General features: G+C 37.4%; 1 pseudogene; it reads right to left on the bottom strand.

The window, feature by feature from the left end:
* LOC135224485 (AP-1 complex subunit beta-1-like) overlaps positions 1 to 18,017 on the bottom strand; it is a 191,584-nt pseudogene that overhangs the window by 101,825 nt on the left and 71,742 nt on the right.

Below are 18,017 nucleotides of genomic sequence, written 5' to 3'. Positions count from 1 at the left end.
CGCTCCCTCTGATGCCAGAAATGATCTTATTACTACTCCTAAGAGTTTGTTTGAAAAGGGGAAAGAGACTAAACATCCATCCCCGTTCAATCCCATACGATGGCGTATATTGCTACCGCTCCTGGATCGAGAATAAGGGAGCAGTCTAGAGGAAGCCTCTTCGTCTTCAACATTGCGAAGAGATATGTCACAGGACGCCATTAAAGTCTCCACAAACCCCGATATACTTCTAAGCGAAGATTCTACTCGGACGTCAGTATTCGCTGCAGTCGATCAAGACAATACGCACGGACGTTCTGCCAACGTGCAACGAACCTTGTGAGGATCGTTACGTTCCGTGCTTGTTCTCACCACAGGCTCTCTCTCGTTAACTCAAACAGGGACCGAGAGAGGTTTCTCGATACTTCTTGAGATATGCGAGAGCTGTGGAATTGTCCGAGTTGATCTGGACCACTGGGTAAACAACTCGTTTTCAGAAGAACTGGAGAGCCAACCGAATTGCTTCCAATTCTATGAGATTATAAGCCAGGACATCTGTAGCCCTCTCCAGATGCCTGGCACAGTCTCACTATCCCCTTAGGTTACCCTTGACTTTGAGAGATGTTCAGAATCATTTCTAGATCTTCGATGCTATTCCAGTTTTCCGGCAGGAAAAACTGGAGAGGTCTGAATTGCAGTCTATTCAGGGAAACAAAATTCTCCAGCGAGGAAATGGTCCCCAGCAGACTCACTGAGCATGTTTCCTTCCCTAATAAGGCTGCGCTTTGCTTAAGCAGGTGTGCATTATTATAGTGCTATGCAGCGGCAGACTCGTATAGAATTCTGTTTACCTTGCGGTAAACAGAACCTCTGTTGAAAAAATTCTTGCGAAGCGAAGATGTCCATTCATGCATGCTAGAATTCCCCTCAACCCGAGGCTAAAGTCCGTGATTGTAGGGCAGAGATACGGTTAGTCAGTCAATCCCGCAGGAGAGAGAGACTTACCGACCGCGCATGGCAGACAACCAGCTGGAACTGAGCTGGCTCTAGTGACAGCAGCGTATGTTCGCCGTCTCGCACTACTCTGCCTGAGTTGCCAGCTACTCTATTCTACAAATGAATAGGTTTATCATCATCATCGAGCAGAAAGAAAACTCTTACGCTGGTATATTTAAGCAAAACGGAATTTGCTAAATATAGAAGACTGAATTGGTATTGTCGTAACAATACCTTAAATATCTAAAAGGGAAACCGGCAACTCCTGGAAGGTTGCAGGGAGTACCGATTAAATGCAATAAGAATAATCATCCTCTCGGTTGTCCTCCGTAGGGGTAACTACGGTATGCGTATATAACTTGAACCATACAATCGTTTGATAGTAATAATAAAGTTTGTTCATACTTACCTGGCAGATATATATATATATCTGACAGGTAAGTTTCATGAACAAAACGTAGAGTATTGTAGACACTTGGACAGCTACCTCCCTACTACATCCTTTCCTTGCCGAGGGAGAGAGAGAATGGAAATCGACTGTCTTCATTCTCTTAGCCAAGAGAACGAATTAGTATTAATCGAAGGAGATCCTCAAATGAGAACCGAGAACCGACGAGGACAACTCAATCTCCTTATGATATCGGACATAAGACTTCATGGACATAGTCTACAAGTCTCTTTGCCCGACGAGCCTTCGCGAGGTAGTGACTAATGAATGAGGGTTCTTCTGAATCTTGTCAATGAGAGCTTATCCGCATATGCGATAGAATGTTATTGGGATCTTTGTCAATGGGAACTAACCCATTTACGTGACAAAGAGTTTATATTTCGTCAATGGGGTCTTACCCACTTACTTGACAAAACGTTTAGTATCTTGTCAATGGGGGGAACCCACGTATATGACAGAAAGTAATCTAGGAATTTGAGCATATAGTCTTCCCAATTCCCGTAGAAATCGAGGAAGGGGCAGGATTCCTGCTCAGAGACTGGGCTTATGGCGGGTAGGACCCGAAGGTTCGCCTTAGGCAGCGCCTTCCTGAACGCAGAAGAGGCGTTTTATGACACCGAAAACTGCTTCAATTAGATGTTCAAAATTACTAAAGTCTCCTTCTAGATGCCATCTCATCAGAACCAACCTGACTACCTTATCCAAGCAGGTTGGATAGTTATTCTGGAGAAGAGTCTCAGGTCCCCGAGACTGCAGGTCCAGGGCTCCGAAACACCAATCTAGGAGTTAAAAATATCCATCGTCCTGAACAGCCCTTTCAGATGGTGGTGCAGATCTGAAAGTGTTTAGGAAACCAACAGCGAGAGAGGAGAGCAAGGGACCGAGGGCCGAAACTTGTCAGCAAACAAGTCTTATAGAAGGCAGGTCGACACCTTGATAGATGAAGATGATGACGAAGTAGTCTCTTCTTCATTCGTAGGTTGCGAGTCGCTCCAGGACTCTGTCTCCTTTACGGGAACAGGAGAAGGGTCCTTAACAGACCGCGAAGCAATCAAACTCTGAGGCTCCTCTCGTAAAAGGGGGTTTTCTACTTGAAGTAGGGTCCAAAGACGAAAGTCAGAAATGTTTAATAGCCAACTCCGAAACTTTGCGAAGTTCCGATAAAGGAACGTCCTGCGGAGCGTTCTGAAAAGTGTCCGATAAAGGAGCTTCCTGAGGAGCGTAAGCATCCATAAAAGCGTCACGCCTGGCGTCAAGCCGAGCGTCAAGAAAAAAAGTCACGTTTGGCGTCCAGCTTAGCTGCCAAACCAGTGTCATATCTGGCAGCCGACGGAGCGTCCCTTTGGGACGAGCGAGGGGCGTCTTGGCGAGCTGCTTGAACTCTGCTTGCATCAAATCAAGCACTTACTTTCAAAATATACAAATGCATTGGTACTTTACGTCCCTCCGACACCCTCACTCAAACTTGCACTGCACTATGCATCCAAAGGGTTGAGCATGATCCAACTTGTAGATATATCTCTCTCTCTATTCACAAATCAAAGCCAGACCAGTGGCTCCTATCCATCGAGACGTATCTATGCAAAGCAGCTTGCCGGGCATCAAGCTTAGCAGCTTGAACAACATCCTATTTCGCAGTAGAGCGAACGTCACGTAACGTATACGGAGCGCCATGAGGAGAGGAGGGGGGAGCGTCTTGGGGAGCAGGAAAACAATCCTTGCTATAAGAGTAACGGTGTTCCTTCCTCTCGACAGAGCGTCGAGTGTCTCGAAAGGCGTCCTCGTGAGGGTCTTGCCGAGCGTCTTGATGCATAGAACGCCGTCTTGAAGAGAGTCCCGAAGAGGAGAGCGACTAGAGTCAAGAGAAGCGTCATGACGAACTGCCTGACGTGACGCGGAGGACATAGAATCGTCAACAGGAGCAACCTGAGAGGCGTTCTGGCGAGCCGCGCGCCGTTCATGAATCGCGCGAGCGTTATAAGAAGACGTACGGCGATCGTCGTCAAGACGAGCCTTATGGACATTCTTCATCTCTTGACAAAGACGACGCCCGCCTGTGCGACATCTTGCGTCTTTGTCACGCTTATCGATAATTAAGTCCTGCCGAAGGGACGCCAGATCAGTATGGAGTCCCCATAACCCCCCTTCGGCTTTCGACATGCCCTCTCCCTGGTTCCTGGGAGTCCGACAGAGGTCCAGGCCTAGAGGCATTATAGGGCCAATCTGACTCTCCCTCCTGACGAGAGAGAGGACGTGAAGCGTCCTCTTCTCTAAAGCTTCTTTTTAGAGGGCGCGAGTCCTTCCGAGAGCTCCAACCCCTGCGCAGGGAGGACGCCTCGGAGGACGAGAAGCAATCCTTCATGATTCGTGCACGTGCATGATCTTTGGCAGCCTAGGAAGCGTCAACAGGTCCTGCCGAAGGGACGCCAGATCGGTGGGGGTTCCCCGTAACCCTCCTTCGGCTTTCGACATGCCCTCTCCCTGGTCCTGGGAGTCCGACAGAGGTCCAGGCCTAGAGGCATTATAGGGCCGATCTGATGCCCCCTCCACAACACTAGGGGCACTACACTTCACAACACTGATTGGAGAGCGAGCACTTTAGATTCCAAGATACGGATGGAATCCACAATAACAGACATAACCTAATGGCCCGTAGGCCATACTACAGGGTTAGGCAAAACAAAGTCTACAGGAAGGTTAGCAGGTTCACTACCCTGACTTCTGTTTACTGATGCAGTCTTTGACGAAGACCCCCTGATTCAATCACGCTCTAATTTGCATACATACGAATCAAACGTCTTCCCTTCGGAATCAGTCACTCTCTCATACTCCTTACACCGATCTTTCAACAAAGAAATATGACCCGTACACCTCGTGCATACCCAGTGCAGATCTACCGATGCTTTCGGTAGCCTCACCTTACCTTGCAGACAACACACTCTGAAACTAGCCTAACTAGATTCAGATATCTTATGCAAAGATGAATCAAAACCAAATTCAAATCAATTTATGATAGCGTATGCCTAGCCACAAATCCAAGTTAATAAATCAAAAGACAATTAGGATACTTAGCGGCAATGAAGTTTCAAAATCCTAAGACGGAGGTACTGAAAACAGGTGTTTACAGTACCGGCGACAGAGAAAATCTGAATAGAAAATGGGAATGGTTTCTGATACCCGCCTCCCAGCGGCGGGAATGGGTACTAACCACCTGGCCGACCACTGCGTGTGTCGTAAGTTTTGAAATTCTGTCGGACTTCGGAGAATACAGCTATATATATCTGACAGGTAAGTTTCATGAACAAACTGTGAATTTCCAATTCTGCGAGACCATGGATCGACCAAAATCTCGCATAATTGGGGACCATGCTGTAATTAGTTAGCAAGACTGAAATGAACCAAAGAAACACAAGTGCTTGAGTATTCTGAACAAACTTTTTCACTACATGCATACACTAACACAGCAGTCAAGTAAATCACTATGCAAAATTTGGCTAGACATGGAGCTTACTGGTTTCATTCAACCAACTGAGCATGATTTAATTCTATATAGAATCCTAACAAACGTATGCTCCATTTTTCAAAATAGGAACATTCAAATGGCAGACAACTGGAGAAGTCATGGAGGCAACGATCAAAAGCTAAATATACTAAGTAAATTAATAAAAATCATTAATACTAGACTTTCTTTATAAGCATATAAAAAAATCCTTGAAATGCCAAGAGTTTCTCCACATATAAAGGGAAGAGTACTTCTCAGTATTATACAGTGTACTATATCTACAAGTAGATTTTTTTACTGTTAAGAGAACAAGCAATAAAACCAACTCGGTGAGTTTGATACTGTTGGCTCAATTAATAAATGATTATCATTACACGCATGTCAGTTTGACTAGACCCAGTTGCACTCCCAGACAGCCAAGGTTTTGTTCTTACAAAATAGGTGAAGTTTATGAAGTTGAACAGACAAGTCAAAAGAGACCTTATGGAATGGCTGAAAAATAAAAGCCTAAGTCAATGTACATGGGGAAGGGGTTGACGAGACACTACAAAAAACCTTCAGTCCTGCCAACTGTGTCACAATGTCACAATAGGCTCACTATAACTGTAAAGTCATTAACTTAAACTTAAGGAAATAATAAATATCACACTAAGAACATGCACACAAAGCTTATGTAGTTTTACTTGATGCCTACCTGCATTCAAGTTAACATTCTCAATGTTATACTGCACTTCATTCTGGCTGGGAATGTCTTTCCATGTGGACAAGAACACACGTTTATCCATTGCTCCATCTTCAGTAAAGAAAATATGCATTGGCATGACTGTAGCAAAATAGAAGACATCAATGCTGTTCTTAACAGCAACCTGAAAGGGAGAAGTCATCCAAAGTTACTGAAATATTTCTAAAAAGGGACTTCTAGAAATGTATAAAATAGCACAGCAATCAACAAAACCACAGAGGTCATTCAAAAACTCTCATGTCTTACTTGCAGGTTAGTCAGTGGATCCATACGCTGTACAGGACCATTCACTCCCAAAGTCAGACTCACATCTATTGCTTGATTTGGCGCTAACGGGGCTGGGACATTCAGAGGAGCTGCCAATGAAATGCCAAAGCTGTTTTTGTTCAATTGAATGGCAAACCCAGACATAGGCTGCATTGCTTTGTTGTGTAAATTCAGTTCCATTGAGATTATTCCATTCCTGAAATATTAAAAGAAACTTTTAAGTCCTCAAAAGCATTATACTATAAAATGCTAAATACTGTACAGTTGAGCCTCAGACCTAGACACTAATACATTCCAGAAGCAGCTCTGAGATGCGATTCAGTCGAGATTTGATTAAATTTTTCCATAAGAAATAACTGGAGTAATTTGTTCCTGACCACCAGCTATTACCCTAATCTTGCCTTTTTCTACAAAACATTATGCTTTAATTACATTTAATTATGCTCAGAGTTAAATAACATCATATCAGACATCCTCATTTGTTTTTAAATGCATACTGGAAAAAAACCTGGCCTACATCCAATGTGGCCACATTACCAACGGTTGATGGTTGACTGAGCGCCATAGACTAGGCTTGGTATAGTATATACTGTACTGGATAGGCACAAAACTTGCTGCTAATAATAAAACAATGAAAAACAAGCCTAATTATTACAGAAAATTAATAAAATATTAAAAATAAGATGCTAAATCTGTCACACAAATGCCTATTCCATAGCTTTCAATAATCTCCACCTTAAGTTCAATTGTGGTTCTTACCGTTTTCCTCTTCTGCTTGTCTGCAATGGCTGTCTTGGGACCCATGATTTAATCAAAATACAGCCATAAAAACTAAGGAAATATTCCTGAACAAGTGTGGACTTGCTCAAAACAATAACAGCAGAGTGAGCTGGCTTTAAATAAAAATACTAACTAGCGGTGAATGACTGAAAAATGCTTTGTCAGGTCAGATTATGGTTTTTTGTTAGAGCTCTGATGCAAAATTTACTTGAAATTTCACGTTGAAATCTGATGATGTTGAGTTCTAATACGGTCGATTACACTAATCTAGTGTAATCTAGACTACACTAATCTAGATTACCTGAAATGACCCTTAGTCAGATTTGCGGGCTGGATCTCTTAGAATTTTCCAATAAAACCTAACCTAGCTTTTAAAAGTTTATGAAGCATGCTATAAAAGCATTAGATATATCAAATTTGTTCTTTGTTTTACCTCTATACTATATACTATACCATAATTTGCTAAGCTCCAACCTGCTTACAGTAAAACATAATATACATGGATGCAATGCTGAGTGCGTGCACTGTAAAGAATAACTTGTATTTCATGTTTACATAAATTTTTATTTTTATATACTTTGAAAATACTTTATTTGTAATCCTTAACTACCCGTTTTTTGTAAACCCTCAGGAGTTCTGTAGAAAGTGAGTACAGTGGACCACCCGTATTCGCGTTCTCCAGGTTCACGGATTTCTCTCGGGAATGTTTCCACACATTATTCACTGAAAATCTGCATATTCACAGTATTTTTCTATGAGAAATATCCACAAATTCCTGTTTTATTTATCAATTTCATTATAAAATGCACTTTTTGTAATAAAACTATTAAAAAACCAGGTATAAAAATTTGTAGTGGGTTTTTCTTTAGTTTTAACTAACAAAATAGGCTATTTTCAGCATTTTTATAGGGGTTCAAACTATTCGTGGATTCTAACTATTCACAGGGGGGCCTGGTACGCATCCCCCGTGAATAAGGGGGGGAACCACTGTACTGCCCAGGCTGATACAGTATATTAGCTTGGTTAACATTGCAATACATACATTGAAAAAATTCCACACAACATTAAAAATGACATTTTTATAATAAATTAAATTTTTTTATATATTTACCAAGTAATTACAAAGCTATAAGTTCCAATTATACAGCAGCTTGAATTCAAAACATTGTGGGGTAACACTTCAAACCATTGTGTAGGTGACCATCTGGCCCACTAGTGGGAGAATAGAAACCACTGTAAGCAGAAAGCTCAGTTTGTTCATGCCTTATGTCCATCAGCGGGGAGGAGGTTGGGCTTCAATTCTGTAATTAGTACTTGGTAAGTACATTATAAAAAAATTTATTTTACTATAAAAGTGTCATTTTTATATACCATATATACTCGTGTAACATGCGATCCCGCATATCATGCGACCCCAAATTTTCACCCTAAAACTATGATTTGATCATGTATCTCAAGTAACATGCGAGTTCAATTTTTAAGACCAAACTACAATAGGCTAACCTCTTTTCCTCCTATTTATCAATCCCATTTTCTAGTTATGCTAACCCCTTTTCCTCAATCTCTTTACCTATTCCATCTTCTATTAAAGTTAAAAAGAGTAAAAGAGAAAGCTCAAAGTATTTTCAGTAATGTTATACTTTTTGTGTAAATGCATACAGCCAGAAACAGCAGATTTGCTATGATCCAAATCCGATAACTACAGCGGTTTGCTTGCATTTCAACCATCGTACAATAGTAAAAAATTACCGTAGTTATGTTACAGATGACGTTAAATAGAACAGGACTGATATATTTTTACATTACTATATCCTCATCCACTATGGAGAAAAGATCGGCAAGGGCATATACTACTAAATTTAAGCTGCTAGTTGTAGCTGAAGCTGAGGAAAGAATGTTCATCTACTAACAACTATTATTGTGCAATGGCAACATGGAAACTTCAATATAGCACCATCAAACTCGACCAAAAACAAAATTTGAGAGAAATGTGTTTTAATCAAAATTATTTGGCATGAAAGAACACATTTTACTATGCTCACTCTGATAAAAGATAAATATGTAAAGCTCGTAGTATTCTGATGAAATCAAGTGAAAATATCCAATGCAATCTCTTGATTTTTACGCAATAAAGATGCCCTCAGTGCCATCTACTAACGAAAAAAATAACTATACAGTGGGGCTCCCGTATTCACGTTCTCCGGATTCGCGGATTTCTCTCTGGACCATCTCTACCCATTATTTGCTGGAAATTTGCCTATTCGCGGGGTTTTCCAAAGAAAATAATCACTAATTAGTGTATTTTTATGGTATTTTCATGACTAATACATTTTTATCATACAAAAATGATTTACTAATTTTCAAATATTAATATTCGTTAATATACTGTATTAGTAAGTTTAAAAAAATCAAATGATATCACAAAATAAAAATAATAATTCTCTCTCTCTCTCTCTTTTCAAATATTAATATTAATGTAAACAGCAATAATATTAATTCATTAAAGAAAATACTATAGCGAATTAGTAAGATTTAACTTCATAAATTTAAAAAATTATTTAAGAATGAAGGAAATTCCAGTCTTCTCTCTCTAACTCCAGGTACTAAAACCGTTAAATATATCAAGTAATGTGACAGGAGGGGGAGGAGCTGTTGTGTTGTTGCCAAGCCATGTAATTTCTCTCTCTCTCTCTCTCTCTCTCTCTCTCTCTCTCTCTCTCTCTCTCTCTCTCTCTCTCTCTCTCTCTCAGTTCCTCGCTGGACGAGTGGTTTTCGCGCTTGGCTGCTAATCCGGTGGTCCGAAGTTTGAATCCCGGTTCAGCCAACGCGGAATCAGAGGAATTTATTTCTGGTGATAGAAATTCATTTCTCGATATAGTGTGGTTTGGATCCCACAATAAGCTGTAGGTCCCGTTGCTATGTGACCAATTGGTTCCTAGCCACGTAAAAAAATATCTAATCCTTTGGGCCAGCCCTAGGAGAGCTGTTAATCAGCTCAGGGGTCTGGTAAAACTAAGATATACTTACCTTAACTAACTCTCTCTCTCTCTCTCTCTCTCTCTCTCTCTCTCTCATTGAGACGAGAGAATTTTTAATGTACTATATGTTTATTAATACTTTCAAATAATATAATAATAATAATATAACTGTACGTAATTACAAAATTCATATTGTGATAGTATTTTAAAGAAATACAAGAATCTATCCATTTCACTCTTTTAAATAAGGATCTCTCTCTCTCGCCATGCTGGGAGAGAAGTATTTTCTGAGAGAACAGAGAGAGAAACTGTGTGTGTGTGTGTGTGTGTTATTGGCTGCATATATTTCTGGTGGTAAAATGTTTCAAATGACTTTGAAATGATATTAATAATACCATTCAATGGTATATTTGATGTAGGATGATACTTCAAGTAGTATACATTTGGTATCTGAACTTTCAAGATAGGCAGATGTAAGCATTTTTAGAGGGAGTTCTAATTATTTGCGGGTTCAAGGTATTTGTGGAGGTGTCGGGTGCCCATCCCCTGCGAATACGGGGGGAACACTGCATTTCATTCACAACGATACAAATTCAAGGGATATTTTTACTTGAAAACACTTCGTATAACGTAAAATAAGCTTGTCCCATATCAATAGAGTATCTTGAGATTCATTTACGCTAACTAGAAGCAAGAAAATCACTCTGATTTGACTTTAATACAGCAAAATAAACTGATTTCCAAACAAAAACATTGACTGCTATTTTTGTATTTTATAATACAACAATAGTAATATGAAAATACATTCAATATTATTGGATGCAGTGAAGTAAAGCATGGAAAAGATGCATATTCATTATGTTTGTATTTTATCAAACGATACTAGTATGTGAATATTACATACGATAGTTTTACATCTCATGTATGATGTGACCCCCTTAAAATTAGCTCCAAAATTAGGTCTTCAAAAGTCACATGATATGCGAGTCTTTTATTCGATTTGGGGTACTTCCATTTATTTTTTATCCTAATAAATAATAATAATAATAATGATATTAAAAATAATAGTTATAATAATAATCACACCAATGGCCATATAATACTCTTATTGCCTTATTAGACACCATGTAGCAAGTTCGATCTGACCACTCGCATTCTCAATTCTCAATTGCCTTCTTTCTCTGTGCACTGTATATTCTATAGTCATAAGCGATAACCTGATGATTTTGAAGGTGATGAATATAGCAAAGATTCAGTAGATGATAGTGATAAAGATAAAACTTATGTTCATGAAGATAAGTGATGAATATGAAAATGAAAGTGAAGAGGAAGTTTCAGCGAATAAAGAAGTTTTAGCTCTTGGAGAGGGTGTAGCCTCCACTTTCTCAGCTACCTCTATTTTCCCATGTTCGCCACCACCATCTCCAACATCATGGCTTCATTCTTGATCGAAAGAGAGTAGAGGCAGTTAGCCAATCAGTGTTTCTTACTGATGATTCGGACATTGATGATCGCCCCCATCCCATCTGATATCCTAACCCCATCTCAGACACCATCACCAACAAGAGGAAGACGTTGTCCATTTCTACGAACTGCACAGAGGAGGGTAGGTTTGGGTTGCAGGGGAGGCAGGGCAGGCTGTATCAGACCAGCTGATCATGGGTGGTGATGGACTGGTGTTGATAACTTTCTGCCTCACACCTTCGACTTTGATGAAAGTTTATCAGGAATACAAGTGGATGATTTTGAATAAAATGCTTGTGAAAGTGATTTTTTCAGTTTTTTCTGGAATGACTCTATAATGGAATTGATTGTAGAGGAGTCAAATCATTACTTTTATTTTATGCAAGGAGGTCATATATCAAGTGAACACTCAAGGGAGCTACAATGAATGGTATGATATCACAGTATCGGAGATGAGAAATTTCTTTGCCTTGGTTATGCTTATGGGTATTGTCAGGATGGGCAATTATCGTGATTACTGGGTCACTGATCTCCTAAATATGCCCATTTTTTCAAAAATAATGTCTGTGAATTGTTTTATAAACATTTAATGTGCATTACATTTCTATGATAATCTTGAAGGATATAATACTCTTAGAAATTTGTAAAAGTGCTAGAGAAGAAAAAGAAAATGTAGTTTGTAACTTGTATTACTGAATATAAAGTAAAAGAAATTTGTTTTTACTTTAAATTTTGTAAGAGACATTCTGTATAATAAATTCTTCGAATTAGTGGGGCAAAATGGTGGATTAGGGGAGCTATAGGGGGAGGTATGGAGGGTAAAAAAAAAATATATATATACAAAAAATGAAAAACCCAACGAGGATTATGTCTCAGCAGCCAGCTGTGGGATACACCCTTAATACAAACTTCAGATTTTGGACATTTAAACGTGGGTTGTTTGCCTTTTAAATGCGCTTTTCTTTCTTTTGGGACCATTTTGCATTAACCCAAAAAAATAATTTCTAATTTTTTGTAACCTGAGGGAGTAAACTTTGTTTACAAGTATGTAACCACTTACGGGTTAAATCTATATTCTTTGTCCCAGAGAAGAAAAAAATTAATAATCAGTATTTCTGAGGTTTGAACAAATTATTTGTATTTACAATATTTGAAATGGGAACAATTGATTAAGTCAAATTTTTCAGGTCACAAACTGCGTCCTCAAATGAATTACAAGTTCATGAACCAAGGTATAAATATATACTACACATACAATTTTCAATGAGAAAGTTCTTTTTCAAGGTGTTTCCCCTGTGGTTTGGTTGGTGAACGTAAACCAAAGACGGGTAAAATGTTAAAAATGCCAAGACAGACTTGTCTGTACAGTATGCAAGTTCTGATTAAATGTACAAAGCAGTTGGGTATCTGTCAAAGCTTAGAAATTCAAAAGTAGATATTGTGATGATAAAATCTGTCTTGCTTTTCAACAAGGCCAACCTATCATGGAAAAGTGGCTTACTAGGTAAAATACACATACTGTAATGCTGATACAAACCTGCGAGCAAATGTGCCAGATACCTCTAAGCCCTTCCCTCTATTGGCAGGTAACCAGAGTTGCTTGGGAACTTGGTAAGTTGATGGTGCAGCAGGTGGCATCCCAAAGATGTCACCCAATAACCCTATACAAAAAATAATAGAAAGGATTAGTCAGTTTCATATTTTACAAAAATTTATATAATATTGCCTGTTATTAAAAAGAACTCACTGTAGCATGAGTCTTAAAATGGAAAAACAAATCCACAGTTATATAACTAAAAATAAGCTATAAAGAGCTTTCAAGAACCTGTATGATTCCCCTTTCATCTGAAAATGGAAATCGTAGAGATTCTCAAAAGCTTTCTGTAGACCTTTTTTTAAATATACTATTTGTAAAATTACATAACTGTGGTTTTGTTTCTTCAGTATTACCAATGACAAAGGAAATTGAAAACTTAACTATAGTGCTTATATTACAAAATAAACAAAAATAAGTTGCCACTAGAGCACAACTGTTATCAAAATGTTATAAGGATGCACTGAAAAGTTTCCATTTCACCACGCATGGGCCAAGCAAGAACCATGCAGTGACAGGAAAACAGTATACAGTACTCATGTAGTGCTAATGTTGCAGTCAATAAGTGAAGATCAAGAAAACTCATTGTCCTCACCTAACATTGTTGTCATTCTCTCAAAACGACTGAACCTCTCCTAAATGATGCTGAACATAATTCAAATCCTTTTATTTTTTTCCATCATATTGAAGTGGGAGGACAGAAATGTGGTTTTTTGCCATGGGACGGAGGAGGGAACAGAAATCAAAGAATCAGCCAGCAATGAACTATGGGTAGGGAAAATGGAACCTTCAAAGAATATCACCTATATGGGGATGAATTCCCTGACAAGTACAAACACAAGTCCACCAAAGGATGGTGTAACATTCCCAAAGGCAATGGCTAAAGCCCATCTATACTGGCTACAAAAAATTAAATGGAAGTTCATACTCAAAGGAAGGAAGCAAGCTGACTTAAATTCTGAAAAATTTTACGACCCATAAATGACGTAGGAAGTTTATAAAACAAACCAATTCAACTGACAATATGGGCATATTGGTCATGCTTCACAAGCCTGGTTTTTTATCCAATCTGATACACTCTTTCCCTTAACTTTTATACAAAAGTTACCAACTTTAATATTTCTATAATACTTAAGGAGATGAAGAGTCTCTCGTGGTTAGAATACCAACTAGTACACACTTAGATGCTGAACACATCCCAACAAACACGATCTCATCCTGAAAAGCTGACAAAGAATGCAGTATAACATGACTAAAAAAAGACAGGCTACGGGAGTTTAGACAACACTGCAAAAAAACCAGCTATTGAAGTGTGGGCATGACCACAAAAGTCAATCCATTGAAATGTGGAAATGACGAAAAAGGACAGACTATTTAAAATAGTAAGATAATGACAACTGGGAGGTGCAAAACTGAGAAAAAACACAATACAATCATATATGCAGACCATACATGTTTTTCAGAGGAAAAAGACTTAGTAGAAAAAATTGTGATGTATAAAGCACAGTATTTACATTGGAAGTGGGTGAAAAATGCTGTAATGTCTTTTTTGAATATTCAGGTAAAGTATTCAAAACTATTAAGAAAATACTCTAACATACTTGTGCAATATCATGCCTTTGGCTTGCTAATGCTTCTATTAAATAACATAGAAACTTGGATGAAGTGCAGGAAAGTGGTGATGTAGAAGTCATTAACTTGTAAACACAAGAAGCAACACTCTAGTTCATCTAACAGAGAGGCTGGAGACTTCTCTGTCTTCCTCTTATAATTAAAGCAGAATGAACGTGGTCATGAGCAAAACTGTCATAACTATATACGTACAGTACTGTAAAGTTAAAAAAAAAAAACTAACTGGTAACATATACTATCATAAAAGAAATTATTGCAGTAAGACTTAATACTTCTGACTATCAGAAACTAATGGATCTCATTATGAAAAAAAATATATAAAATTAATTTGCATTTTTCCTAAGTATGAAAACCAAAGCCTTTAAGTGGAGAATATCTTTCACACACAACTCGGTGACTGAATGGAAGCAGTTACAAGGTTAGCCATATGGTAGTGCTATTGAGTGAGTGGGGGTACCAATACTCCAACTAGCATCTAAAGTGTCACTTTACCTTTCACCTCAGGAACTTTACAGAGTAACTACGTTCATTCCGTTCAGCTACATATGAAAGAAAACTCCACTTAAAATGCATCAGATTGTATTCCCATATGAACATAAAGTATAATACAGTACTAGTCACTTTTTTTAATCCTTGACAGAAATTTTACAGAGAACTAAATGGAAAATAAATAGTTACTCCACTTCAAATCTTAAAAAAATAGCATCATCATTTTACAATTACAGTTTGTAAACATCAACTAGAATAAAGATCAATAGTGACAGGTAAACTTCCAAGTACAATAGCTGCAAAATAATAATATTACTGTGTCCACTCCTAATTCACTTTTCACTGGTTATGTTATCCTACAATTTTGCAAACACAAACCCTGATACACATTTCCAACTTGTGTTTTATCAATCCAGTTGTCCCTAGAAGTGTTCATTGAAGTAAGCACTTGGATAATGTATCTTGAATGAAAAAGTTGAGATAAGGAACATCAATCTGACATAAAATCATCCACTGTTCCAAATATCTGATAGGGACTTTTAATAGATACATTTTATGACATCTACTGTTAAAAGAAAACCCACAAAATTGATGAAAAGATACAAGAAAATAAACTACTGAATCTGCTCAGTCATTAAGAGTAACATTATATTCAAAAACAATTTTTGCATGAGTTTGATCTGCTAAGGGAAGGAGGTAATAAGAGTAACCAATATTAGGCATAAGGAGGCATCAGACTTCAAAGATTTTGTTAGAACATTTAAAGGTACATTAGCCTTTAAATATGAGTCTCTAATAATTTATGCCAGACAGAAAATTTAAATATATAGCATGACTTAATGAGGTAATTACCCATCAAATTAATATTAGAATCTTTGTGCTTTTCCTTAAAAAACAAGCACATTGTGACCCACTACTTGAAGTTATCAATTTCTTTCTATTCATCAATTATATGGGTTGCCTGTGTTGAAAACAACTTAACTACAAGTACTATATTCGTCAATGACATGGATTCCAAGAGTTAAAAAACACTCATCTACATATAATCTATTCATAAATTATGGGGCTTCAAGCAGGTTCCACTTGTTGAAAACAACTTATGTACATGTAGTAGTACTCTATTCATCCAACATGTCAGTGTCAAGCATTAGAAAGAACTTACCTACATATACAGTACCCCAATCATCACCTGTGAGGGTTTCAAGAGTAACAACAACTTCCTACATATAAACACCAAGTAAAGCATATTCAAAATTGCTTCTGAAAATTGGCAAAATTACTGTACAGTATGGCACTTGGCATAGTAGTTCATCAGGTAAAAGTATGCTATAAAAAATTTAAATAAATTAAACAATTAATGTAAAACTATAAATGCACATCACAATGTTGCAGAAAGAATTTATATGGACTTTTACAGCATTGTGCATTGCATATCATATAATTAATAGCAAATTATCCTCGACTTAAACACCACAAAAACATTATCTTTGATACTATGTTGCAAACTAATGTCCAGAGTGTAACATACACAATACTGCTAGAAATTGAGAGCACTTTCTAGGGCAATCATTTTAATGCTTATGAATCAAAAGCAACAACGTTCAAATGGATAGTGTTTATGAGCATGCTTGTCACCTTTACTAAGAGTCAGTACCTGTTTCACCTTAGCATTACATGGAAGAAAGAAAAACACGAATCAATACAATGGCAAAAAAGTGATACGTATAAGATTTCAGTTTAGGTCCCACAATGAGATCTAATTTTTAATGGTATACAAAGCATATCAATTTATATAAGTGGGAAAAATGAAATGTTCTTTTATATCATTTACTGAACTATATTACATACAATTGTTGCTGAAGTGTGAGATGTTATATGTTTTAAGGACTCATAAGGATACTGTAATACAAAGTCAGAAATACATTTCCTTGTGACATCTTCAATGGTAGAGAAAACAGAAAAACCCTGGTACCTACATGAAATTAACCTATTTTACAAAACATGAACCCATAAACTGAATTCTAACTAAGGAAAACTGTGCTAGCAACCCCAGGGACTATCAAATTGGTCTATCCAAACAGACATATGAGGCATGTAGTGCGAAAGTGGCCTAACCTTCAAAAATGGCGGTTTGGAGTTATAGGCTATGTGTTGTCTGCAGATTAGAAAACTTGTATCGATGTAGGAAAAAGCAGAAGCAAACATCCTGCCGGGTCTCTCTCTCTCTCTCTCTCTCTCTCTCTCTCTCTCTCTCGCTTCTCGTCTCTCTCTCTCTCTCTCTTCTCTCTCTAGATATATATATATATATATATATATATATATATATATATATATAGATATATATATATATATATATATATATATATATATATGGTCTCGGCTTACGACGTTCCGAGGTTACGACGCTTTTCAATTATATTCATCAGACATTATTTCCAGGGTTACGACCCATGTGCCGGGGTTAGGACGCCTACAACGCTCATCTGGCAGATGAAATATGACACCAAAAATGCAAAATAATCAATATTTGAAGGTTTTTTGATGAAAAATGCCATAAGAATGCAGTTTACATAGTTTTCAATGCACCCAAAGCATTAAAGTAAGGTTTTCTTAGGATTTTTGGCGATGTTCCATTCCGGCTTACGACGATTTTCGGCTTACAACGCGTCTCAAGAATGGAACCCCCGTCGTAACCTGGGGACTGCCTGTATATATATATATTAATATAATATATATATATATATATATCTATATATAATATAATTTAATAAAATAATATATACTATATATATATAGTTATATATATATATTATATATATATATATATATATATATGTTTTTTTTAAATTTTTTTCTTTGATTTTCTCTCAATTTTTCATTTTTCTCTTGATTTTTCTCTCTTTCTCCCTGATTTTCTCTTTCAATATTTTATTTCTCTCTCTCTCATTTTCTCTCTTTCTCCTGATGTGAGTGGGGCGAGAGGGGATTGTTGCCAATGTCCATGGTAAGTATGGATGTTAATACTGTAAAGCTTTATTTTTTAAGGCTTAACAATAATAAGAATATAATATTTTTCTATTTAAAAAAAATTGTATAAAATCAGGAATTAGGCACAGCAACACAATTCTTTTTCATAGAACTCTTCT

This window comes from Macrobrachium nipponense, chromosome 12 (genome assembly GCF_015104395.2).
Source record: "Macrobrachium nipponense isolate FS-2020 chromosome 12, ASM1510439v2, whole genome shotgun sequence".
NCBI lineage: Eukaryota > Metazoa > Arthropoda > Malacostraca > Decapoda > Palaemonidae > Macrobrachium > Macrobrachium nipponense.
The sequence above is the reverse complement of the archived record's forward strand: the minus strand, read 5'-3'. Positions and strand labels throughout refer to the sequence as shown.